The sequence below is a fragment of the Hyla sarda genome, chromosome 6, assembly GCF_029499605.1.
Source record: "Hyla sarda isolate aHylSar1 chromosome 6, aHylSar1.hap1, whole genome shotgun sequence".
Classification (NCBI taxonomy): Eukaryota; Metazoa; Chordata; class Amphibia; order Anura; family Hylidae; genus Hyla; species Hyla sarda.
The window spans coordinates 182,382,964-182,393,877 of record NC_079194.1 but is presented as its reverse complement, the minus strand read 5'-3'; positions in this window follow the sequence as shown (position 1 = coordinate 182,393,877).

Genomic DNA, 10,914 nt, shown 5'->3' with positions numbered 1-10,914 from the left:
GGAAGACATATGGGGTGGGGGAAGCTGTATGGCCATTTTCTGTCATTCTGAGTCCGTGGCCCTATATTTGGCAATGTATGTAGGACTGGGGGTGGGTTAGCTGGGGGGATGAGAAAATATTTCACGTACCTTTTCCTTTGTAATTTGAAGATGAAACAAAAAAAATAATTAACATTGTCGGGTTCACTGAAATGGACAATTACATTTTTTTTTTGAGTGACGACTTTGTCAATCTGATGATTGACCAGACGAACCTGTACGCCCAACAGTTTGTCGCCGCAAACCCGGGCTCACTTTTGGATAGGCCCAATGGCTGGTTCCCAGTCGATGCAACCCAGTGTCAGACAATATTGGAGTGGGGACGTCCTCTACCAGACCCCGCTCTACAATATGGCCATGGCACGTCCCCAGTTCAAGGCCATTTGGAAATGTTTGCATTATGCTGACAATGCGGCATGTCCCAAACCCCCCCCCCCCCCCCCGAACTCATCCCGTGAATGACCGCCTGTATAAATTCAGGCCAGTCATCAATCACTTCGGGGCCAAATTTTGGGAGGACTATGTCCCTGGAAGGGAAGTCGCTATTGATGAGTCAGCTTTAAGGGGAGATTCAGCTTCCGGCAATACATCCCAACCAAGCGAGCGCAGTATGGAGTGAAGATGTATAAACTTTGCGAGAGTACCTCAGGGTACACTTGCAAGTTTATGGTGTATGAGGGACGAGATTCCCATATTGAACCCCCAGAATGTCCCCCACTCTGGGTGTTAGCGGGAAAATCATTTGGAGCCCTTTGCACCCATTGCTAGATAAAGGTTACCACCTTTATGTAGATAACTTTTATACTAGTATCCCTTTTTCACATCCCTCGCCGCCAGATGCACGCTCGCTTGTGGGGCAGTCTGGAAGAATCAAAGAGGCCTTACTATCCCCTTGTGCCCTTACCCATGAAAACCTGTTGCTGGTCAGTTATAAGGACAAGAGGGATCTCCTTATGCTCACCACAATTCATGGGAACGGCAGCACCCCTGTCGCTGTGCGAGGAATCAGGGGACCAGTCCTCAAGCCCGATTGTATTCTGGACTACAATCAGTATATGGGGGAGTTGATCTTTCTGATAAAGTCCTCAAGCCACATAATGCTATGTGCAAAACACGGGCATGGTACAAAAAAGTTGCGGTCTACATGGTACAGGTTGCCATGTACAACTCTTTTGTACTGTCCCAGTATGCTGGAAACACAGGGACATTCCTGCAGTTTCAAGAGGAAGTTCTAAAGGCCCTCATCTTTGGTGACCGCCGAAGAGCGGGTCAGAGCACCTCTGGAACTGTGGGCCCCCGGATCGTCCCCGGCCAACACTTTCCAGGTGAGGTCCCCCACACTGGAAAGAAGGGACGATCCCAGAAAAAATGCAGAGTATGATGCAAGAGAGGATTCGGAAGGACACCACCACTCAGTGCAACACTTGCCCCGATCACCCAGGCCTCTGCATTAAAAACTGCTTTAGGGAGTATCACACTTCCATGGAGTTCTAAATTTTTTATCCTTTCACCTGATTTTCATTCTCCACAATTCAACTCCAATGTGCCAGTTCAGAGTAGATTGTCTTCCAAATTTAAAACCAACCCCCCCCCCTTAAAAAAAAAACAACACTTTGCCAAAACCCCAACATTCGAAAAAATGGGTCATGGGACACAGAGTAGACAGCATTGGGGGTTTGCAGTTGCCTCATGCGCAGCCCTCTCTACCCACCTGAGCGGGGTGTGCATTTGAGGTAACAGAATATGGATGGCCACACACATCACATTCCCAGAATGATGATTCAGAGCATAGGGTTTGGGGTGGGCATCATTTTTACTTTCGGCTATACTCTGGGTCATCATTCTGGGAATTGGCATATCAGTATTAAAATTGCAATTTTCATTCCCTCCCATAGTACACTTCATCCATTCCTGGAAAATAAATTTAGGGAACACCCGTCTGTTCCAAATCTCCACTTCACCCCTATACACCTTCCCTAGGGGGTGTACTGTTTGTAATAGGCTCACATGTGGGTGTTCCTTTCTTGTATTTTCCTCTGAATGTATGTAAGTGTGAGGCTAGGTTTCCACTTGGTTTTTTTTCTGGCAGTTTTTGGAAAACTGCCACTGCAGTTTTTGAGCCAAATTCAGAAGTGGATCCATAAGGGAGGAGAAGTGTAAGTCCTTCCTTTATATGTCCTGTTCCTTTTGAATACATTTCTGGCTTTGGCTCAAAAACTGCAGTGGCAGTTTTCCAAAAACTGCCAGAAAAAAAACCAAGTGGAAATCTAGCCTCAGGTCTGTAAGAAACATCGGTCTCAAATGCGAAGAGTTCTCGCTCATGAGCTCTGTCGTATTTCCAGGCGACAATTCGGAGTCACATGTTAGTCACAGAAAGATGAAGCAGAGCATAGGTTGAAAAATTGCCATTTTCAAAAGCTACCCATCATCCGTTCCTGGAAAATAGGAAACACCCGTGCGTTCAAAATGTCCTCTTTAGCCCTATACCCATTCCTCAGGGTGGGTACTTTCTGTAATGGTGTCACATGTAGGTGTTTCATTTTTGTATTTTCCTTTGAATGTATGTAACCGTCAGCTACTGATATGCCATAGGCCTCATATGCAAACAGACCTATGACTTCTGAGCCTTGTTGTAGGCCCACCCAGCACGTTACCCCATATGTGCATGTATTTCCATAGTCAGGGGAAAAAGCCCTCCAAAATATGTAACCCAATTTCTCCCATTACCCCTTGTGAAAATGTAAAAAAATCGGGTTGTTGTTACCTTCCTTGAGGGGTGCAGTTTCAAAATTGTGGTCACTTGCCGGGGTTTTTAATTTTAAGATCTTATGTCAGAACCTCAACCATTGCAGTGCGAAGCGCCACTTTAGGCCTCAAATCTCATCTGTGCTGTCTCAATCCTAAGCCCTGTTTTGCACTCGCATAGTGCTTTACTGCCTTGTATGGGGTATTTCCTTATTCTGGAGAAATTGGGCTACAAATTTTGTGGAACTTTTTTTCTCTTACTACTTGTGAGACAAAAAAAATAATTTTTTGGTTAATACCAGCATTTCAGTGTTAAAAATCTATTCTTTCACTTTTACAACCCACTGTTTAAAAAACATGTGAGGTGTAAGTACTCACTATGACCCTTGTTATGTTCCTTGAGGGGTGTAGTTTCTAATATGGTTTCACATGTGTGGGGTTACTGCTGTTCTTGCACAATGGGGGCTTCGTAAATGCACATGGCCCCCTGACTTCAATTCCAACTAACTTTTCACTCCAAAAGCCCAATGGCATTCTTTCTATTCTGAGCATTGCAGTGCGCCCGCTGACCATTTTACATCCACATATGGGGTATTTTCTTTCTCAGGCTACATTGTACTACAAATTTTGTGGGCCCTTTGCAATACTACCCCATGTGAAAATGAAACATTTGGGGTAACATTATCAATATAGTCTGAAAAATCTAATTTTTCACTTTTACGGCCCACTATTCAAAAAATCTGTGAGATGTAAGTACTCACTGTAATCCATGTTATGTTCCTGGAGGGGTGTAGTTTCCAAAATGATGTCACATGTGGGGGTTTTCTGCTGTTCTGGCTCCATGGGAGGTTTGTAAATGCACATTGCCCTAACTTCAATTCCAGCTAAATTCTTTCTCTAAAAGTCCAATGGCGCTCCTTCTGTTCTGAGACCTGTAGTGCAGCAGCAGAGCACTTAACGTCCACATATGGGGCATTTTTTTAATCGGGAGAAATTGGGCTCAACATTTTGAGGTCCATTTTCTCCTATTACATCATGTGAAAATGAAAAATTTGGATTAACACCATCATTTTAGTGTTAAAAATAAATGTTTCCATTTTCAAAGTTGTCAAACACCTGTGAGATGTTAAGGCTCAATATACCCCCTGTTACGTTCCTTGAGGGGTGTAGTTTCCAAATAGTTTGCCATGTGGGATGTTTTTTGCTGTTCTGGCACCATGGGGGCTTCCTAAATGCAACATGGCCCCCAAAAACCATGACAGCAAAAAAAATTTCAAAAATCCCACAGTTGCTCTTTCCCTCTTGAGCCATGTTGTGAGCCTGCAGAGCACTCTATGTCAACATATGAGGTATTTCCATACTCAAGAGAAATTGGGCTACACATTTTGGGTGGCTTTTTCTCCTTATACCACTCTTAAAAATGAAAAAAATGGGGCTACAAGAACATGTTAGTGTAAAAAATGCAGATTTTGATTTTCCTCCTCCAATTTCCTGATATTCTTGTGAAACACCTAAAGGGTTAACAAACTTTCTGAATGTCATATTGAATATTTTGAGGAGTGTAGCTTCTATAATATGGTCATTTTTGGGGTATTTCTCACAGAAAGACCCCTCAAATACATTTCAAACTTAACTGTTCCCTGAAAAATTCAGATTTTGAAATTTTCGTGAAAATTTTGAAAATTTATGCTATACTTTTGAAGCCCTCTAATGTCTTCAAAAAGTAAAAACATGTCAATTTTATGATGTCAACATAAAGTAGACATATTGTATTTGTGAATCAATATATAATTTATTTGGAATATCCATTTTCCTTACAAGCAGAGAGTTTCAAAGTTAGAAAAATGTGAAATGTTCATAAACTTTCATAAAATTTTGGGATTTTTCACCAAGAAAGGAAAGGATGCAAGTAACGACAAAAATTTACCACTATGTTAAAGTAATATATGTCAAGAAAAAACAGTCTTGGAATCAGAATGAAAGGTAAAAGCATCCCAGAGTTATTAATGCTTAAAGTGACAGTGGTCAAATTTGCAAAAAAGGTCTGCGTCCTTAAGGGGAAAATGAGCTGCATCCTTAAGGGGTTAATATGCCAAAAATAAATACTTAAAAAAATTAAAGTATGCAGCTCTCAGCCTGTCTGAGCCTTTCAGTAGCAGAATGTGTCAGATTGAATTGTCTATGTATACCTAGAACGGAAAGCTTCAATGTATGCCACTGCATAGTGTGGCATTGAGGCAGGTTTGTGGGCAATGAAAGGGTGTTTTTCCAAGACCTTTATCCGAGGTGAGCTAGCAGAGACTTTCATCAGGTGCATAATTAATAAGTCCAGCAGAAGTGTGGGAAGTCTGCATATACGGAAAGGAAACATAATAGTCAGGTCTCTCCCCAGAAGACAGCAAGGTGGCTGTAAAGGGGGGAGGCAGGGGTCCTTGTGAGGAGCACACAGCCAGGAGCTGTGAGTGACCCCTAACAGTGAAGTGGACAGACAAGGGGTCTTAGTACACACAGCAAGAGGCTGCTCACGCTGTGTGTGAACAGCGAGCAAAGGTTGCAGGAAACTTGTGTTTTAAGCTGGTGAAGACTAGCTTACCTGTGGATAGAGAGGGAAATGATTAATGTGTAGTTAGTGGCTGGATGGCCTAGGATTTTGTTCCTGTGTTATATTTTGCTTATCCTGCAACTTGTCTAATAAAGCTGGCGCTGAGCCAGACTTGCATAAAGTATTGTTGTTTGCCTGCTGAATGAAGTAGAAACGTGTCCTGTTGCTGTGCCAAGGATGATCCCAGAGCTAACCCCAGGGTGAAATCCCTACAATATAGTACATATGTGGTGTCCCAGTACAGGTCCATTGTGTCAAGGTATTTTAGGCCCTGTCAGATTGAGACCTCCAGTGTCCTGGGGGCTCCCCTGCAGGGACTCAACCATTTCTAATGTGTATTTGCACTGTTATAACTTAGCAATTCGTTATTAGGTGTCTGTAGCTTTAAGTATGTTACCTAGCAACCTCATGCTTAGTCAGGGTATGTGAGAGTGGAGGACTGAGGGCTAGACTAAACTTTTGTGTAAGGTGTTATATTATGTTATTACTTGTATGTAACTTTATTATAAATCCTAAAGGGGATACAGACAACTCTATGATCCACAGCTGCCTGGCCAATGGGCTTTAGTTTAGCCTTCCTTGATAAGGGGTGGCATTTCCTGTGAGTAGGAGAGTAGGAGAGTAGAGGAGGAGAGGAGTTGAGAAGAGTGATGTGGAGTTCAGAGTACAGAGTGGAGGTCCAAGCAAGTTCAGAGGAGGTGAAGCTCCAGAGTAGCAGAGAGAATCCGAAGAGGAGTGAGAGCAAAGATGAGAGGGAGATGAGAAAAGCATGAAGTAACCCCAACTAATAGCAAGCCTTTACTTCAGCCTTGATCAGAGAATTCCTAAAGGACAATTCATTATCTTCCGGCGAAAAGCCACAAATCTACCGACACTTCAGTAAGTGACTCTAATCTCAAGCCTAATATAGCGCAGACCTAAAACTCCTAGTCCGCCTGTAAGAGCCAAGCATGTATGCAATATCAAGTCCAGGCACTGCAAGCTGTGTGGTCCTCTAGAGACTGTCTGTTAAATCTTTGGGAGACTTTGGTTGAGCGCTGTGGAGATTGTACCACCTATCTTCAAGTTAGTAAAGCCTCCGTTAAACTGCAACCTAGTGTGGAGTCAATTCTTTCCTTGCTAGCCTGTGGGGAGACGGAGTTCCCCGGACCTGTAGTTCCCCGGGAGATACCAAGACTACAGTGGCGTCACGTGACATTAAGGGTTAATACCATCCGACAATGGGTTCGTAACCCCCCCAAGAACCAAGTAGCTAACCCCAGCGTAGTGGCGGTCGCGGGTTTCACTCGTGGTTACCACACGTTTTTGGCGTCCACGAACAGGATTCAGATGTACGCCTTAACTATTCAGCCACTGAATCAAGTCCTTCCCCCAAGTCTGAACTGTGTCTTATTTGAGAGACTGTTAGCTGCCAGTACTAAGTGTAAAAAGTCTGTACCTGAAGGGGTTAAATTGTTTCCACCATTTCCCGCGCACGGGAGCGGTCGCAGCTCCGCCCAATCAAGCCCCCTGCGGTGACGCCTCTTCAGTGTGTGAGTCGGAACTAAATAATCTGCCCTGTGTTGCACAGGGGAAGCATTTACTGACCGGACCAAACAGGAAACTGCCGGGCGCAGCCATAGCAACGTGTCCGGCGATCATCACCGAAGCTGCAAAAGAACAGCAAGTGCCTGCGGCAGTGCAGGCTGGGTACGGAAGCCTCTGATACCCTAGCATTAACACGGCACGCAGACACTCCCGCAGCATCCAGCCAGCTTAAAGCGACAGCGCACTCAATCAAGTCGACAAGATGTCAGATCCAAGATCACCGAACGCAGGTGATGTGCCAGATCCTCTTGCGGCTCCTGTGCAGGTTATCCCTCAGGGATCACCCCCGGCTAGGTCCCTCCCTCCAAGTGTCACTTACTCAAGCCACAAGTACATTACCTGGGCCATGTCGTCAGCGCTGAAGGGGTTCAACCTGACCCAGCTAAAGTGGAAGTCAAGAATTGGCCTACCCCACGCACTGTCAAGGATATCAGGAGCTTCCTAGGATTTGCGGGGTATTATCGCCGCATTATCCCTCATTTTGCCCAAATTGCCGAGCCGTTGACCTCTCTCTTGCGAGGCACAGCGAAAGAGAATTATAATGGGAAGCTACCTGTGGAATGGGCTAAAGAACAAGAAGTGGCCTTTCAAGCCCTGAAACATCTATTGACAGAGCCCCCCATCCTGGCCTATCCGGATTATACTCAGCCTCTCCGACTGTATACAGATGCCAGTTTTGAAGGACTAGGGGCAGTGTTATCCCAGATGCAAGGGGGACAAGAACGAGTGATAGCTTACGCCAGCCGGAACCTGCGAGGAGCCGAGAGGAATGATTCCAATTATAGTTCATTCAAGTTGGAGCTCCTGGCCCTCGTGTGGGCGGTCACCGAAAAATTCAAGGACTACTTGGCAGCAACTCGTTCACTGTTTATACCGATAAAAACCCCATGGCTCACCTGAACACCACCAAACTAGGGGCTCTGGAACAAAGATGGGCCTCCAGGCTGGCCAACTATGACTTCTCTATTAAATATCGAAGTGGCAAATCCAATGTCAATGCGGATGTGCTATCTCGAATGACTCCCGGGGAAGATCCCCCGGTGGAGGACAGGTGGGAAGATGTGAAGATGCCCCCATTCTATCAGAGGTTCATGAACCAAGATGTTGCAACCACCCTCGAGGGGAGGGAGTCTAGGTCTAAAACAGTCCAGGAGGACTTGTATACCTGGAGGACCTTACAAGAAGAAAGTCAGACCATGGGGGATCTGTTAGAGTACGTATTGACCAGAAGGATACCTCCCCGTTTACACCGGAGTCAGAGTGACTATGAATTGAAGCGTCTGTGGCGCCAGAGAAAGAGGCTGTTTGTGCACAAGGGAATGGTGTACAGGAACTTCTTGGACCCAGTGTCTGGCGAAAGGCTATATCAGATCCTGATTCCTCGGAGAGATGCTGCAATGGTTCTGAATGCCTACCACGATCAGTCAGGACACTTTGGGGTTCACAAGACAGAAGCCACTGTCCGACGCCGGTTGTACTGGATTGGGATGAGAAGTGATGTTGAAAAATGGTGCAGTGAGTGCGCAGTTTGCAGTATCACCAAGAATGGCCGCAAGGATGCCCGAGCACCCCTCCATTCCATCCAGAGTGAGGGGCCTAACCAATTGGTCGCATTGGATCATGTCAAGCTATCGCTTACCCGGTATGGGTATTCGTATGCCCTCACCATGGTGGATCACTACTCCAAGTGGGTAGTGGTTGTGCCAGTCAAAGATCTAACAGCCAAGACCACAGCCCAGATGTTCTACACCCATTGGGTACAGATACTCGGATGTCCTAAGACTGTCTTGTCCGACCGAGGACCGGCCTTTGAGGCCCACCTATTCCAGGAATTGTGCCAGTTCCATGCGTGTAAGAAACTCAGAACCACTGCTTATCACCCGCAAGGGAATGGACTTTGTGAAAGAATCAACCAGGTGTCCATCCACATGCTGAGAGCTGCATCTGTATCTCGACCTGAAGAGTCACCTTGATTGATGCCCAAATTGTTGGAAATTTATAACAATACCACTCACTGCTCCACGGAATACACTCCATTTTATCTAATGATGGGCCGACATGGCCAACTGCCCAAGGACAGGATCTTTGGCCTTCAAGCACCTTTCAACAACTCGCCACAAGCCTCTATGGATTGGGTTTCTGAACACCAGAAAAGGATTCAAGAAGCCAAGGAGATTGTCAACAAAAAAAGGGAGAGGCACACTATAGACAGCAACAGGACTATAACCGCCATGCCTCTGCCCAGCCATTGCAGATTGGTGACAAAGTTTGGTTGAAGAAATTCCCCAGGACTCATAAATTAGACTCCATTTGGGAAACGGAACCTTATACGGTGATCGCCGTACCCTACCCAGACACCGATGTCTACACAGTCCAAAAAGTAGGGTATGAGCCACAAGTTGTTCACCGGAACCGGATCAAGATGTGTCATAAAGGGGATTTGCCTTTATTGCCACCTTCTTCTGCACCCCCAAATCTCCCACCTCCAGTTCAGCCATCACAAGTCCAGCCAGCAAGAGCAGTTGACCGCTCTTAATGTTTGAAGATGATCCTCTCTTCCCTTCAGATCAAACTGTCTTCTTCGGCTACGTGCCAGCCAAGGCTACCCCATCAACCCCAGTCTTGGCGCTAGAAGCCTCAGAGTTTACTCCAGTCATCCATCCACCTGCCTCAATTTCATCTGAACCTTCCAATGTGGGAGAATGCTCTGTGAATCAGTTGCCGAAAATGAAAGCACTGTTGCCAGTCCAGCAGAATCAAATCCTCAAGAAGAAATTGCTGTTCCAGAAAATTCAGAGATGGTGTTGTGTAGATCCACACGTTCTAATTTTGGACAACCCCCAGCAAGATATAGGGATTAGTCTAAAAACATGTACATAAACATATGTAGATAAACTACATACACATAAATCAGTATACACCTCAAGTATACATCTTTGATAATTTACCTTAAAGGTATCTAATGTGTGACCAGTTACCTTTTAACCCTGTTTGTGCACAGGAACCTACCTGGCCAGTAAGTATCCTGTCCCGAACATAAGCACTACAGTAAAGAAAAAGGGTTATATATAAAAATGTCTAGCTTTGTATTACATGTATACATAAAAATGTCTAGCATAAAATAAAATGTGTTCTGGGGAGAAGTGCTTGATCGCCCAAGGGCCCCAGTAGCCAAGGCATTGAGTAGAGAGCCTCCGGCAGCCCAATCCGCACCTATTAGTATAAGAAATGTATCTATGTTACGTAATATAAGGTGATATCATGTACAGTAAAGTTATATAAGTCTGTATATTCAGCTACAAAATTTTCTAGTTAGACATGTCAGTTGTGTATAGTGTATCATATGCATAGTCCACTTCTAGAAAGTACATAGAAAGGTCTATTACAAATGTATATACATGTGTACAGGTTATAAATAGTAAAATAGCTAAATCTTATTAATAAGAACCCTTCAATACTCTGGATAATCAGTCTACTAAACCAGTCTGTTAGTATACTTAGATAAATGCTATCCCATTTACACCTACTTATTATACAGGTGACATAGCAAAGCATATAATGACAATAATATCCTAGTTATAACTATAAATATAAATCGTTTATACACATAGGTATAGTCTGAAGGTTATGTTAGAGGTCCAACTAAAAAAAAAAAAAAAATCCTGTTCGAAACACTTTGATCAGCTATAATAGGTATATATTCTGTCTGGGACCCAAATAACCATGTATCCTACATCGATAATGTTTCGTATCCTGGACGTTTGTGTGTAAAATGCCTCAGGACTTATAATGTGTTTATTTCTTCAAAGCCTGAAATAGACGTTTGTGCATAAAATGCCTCAGGACTTCTTATGGCCCCAAGGCCACTTCACTCTTCAATCCGACAGTACCTTTATCGTCGAGGACGACTTCTGTTTAGTGGTGGGGTTTGTGGTGTCCCA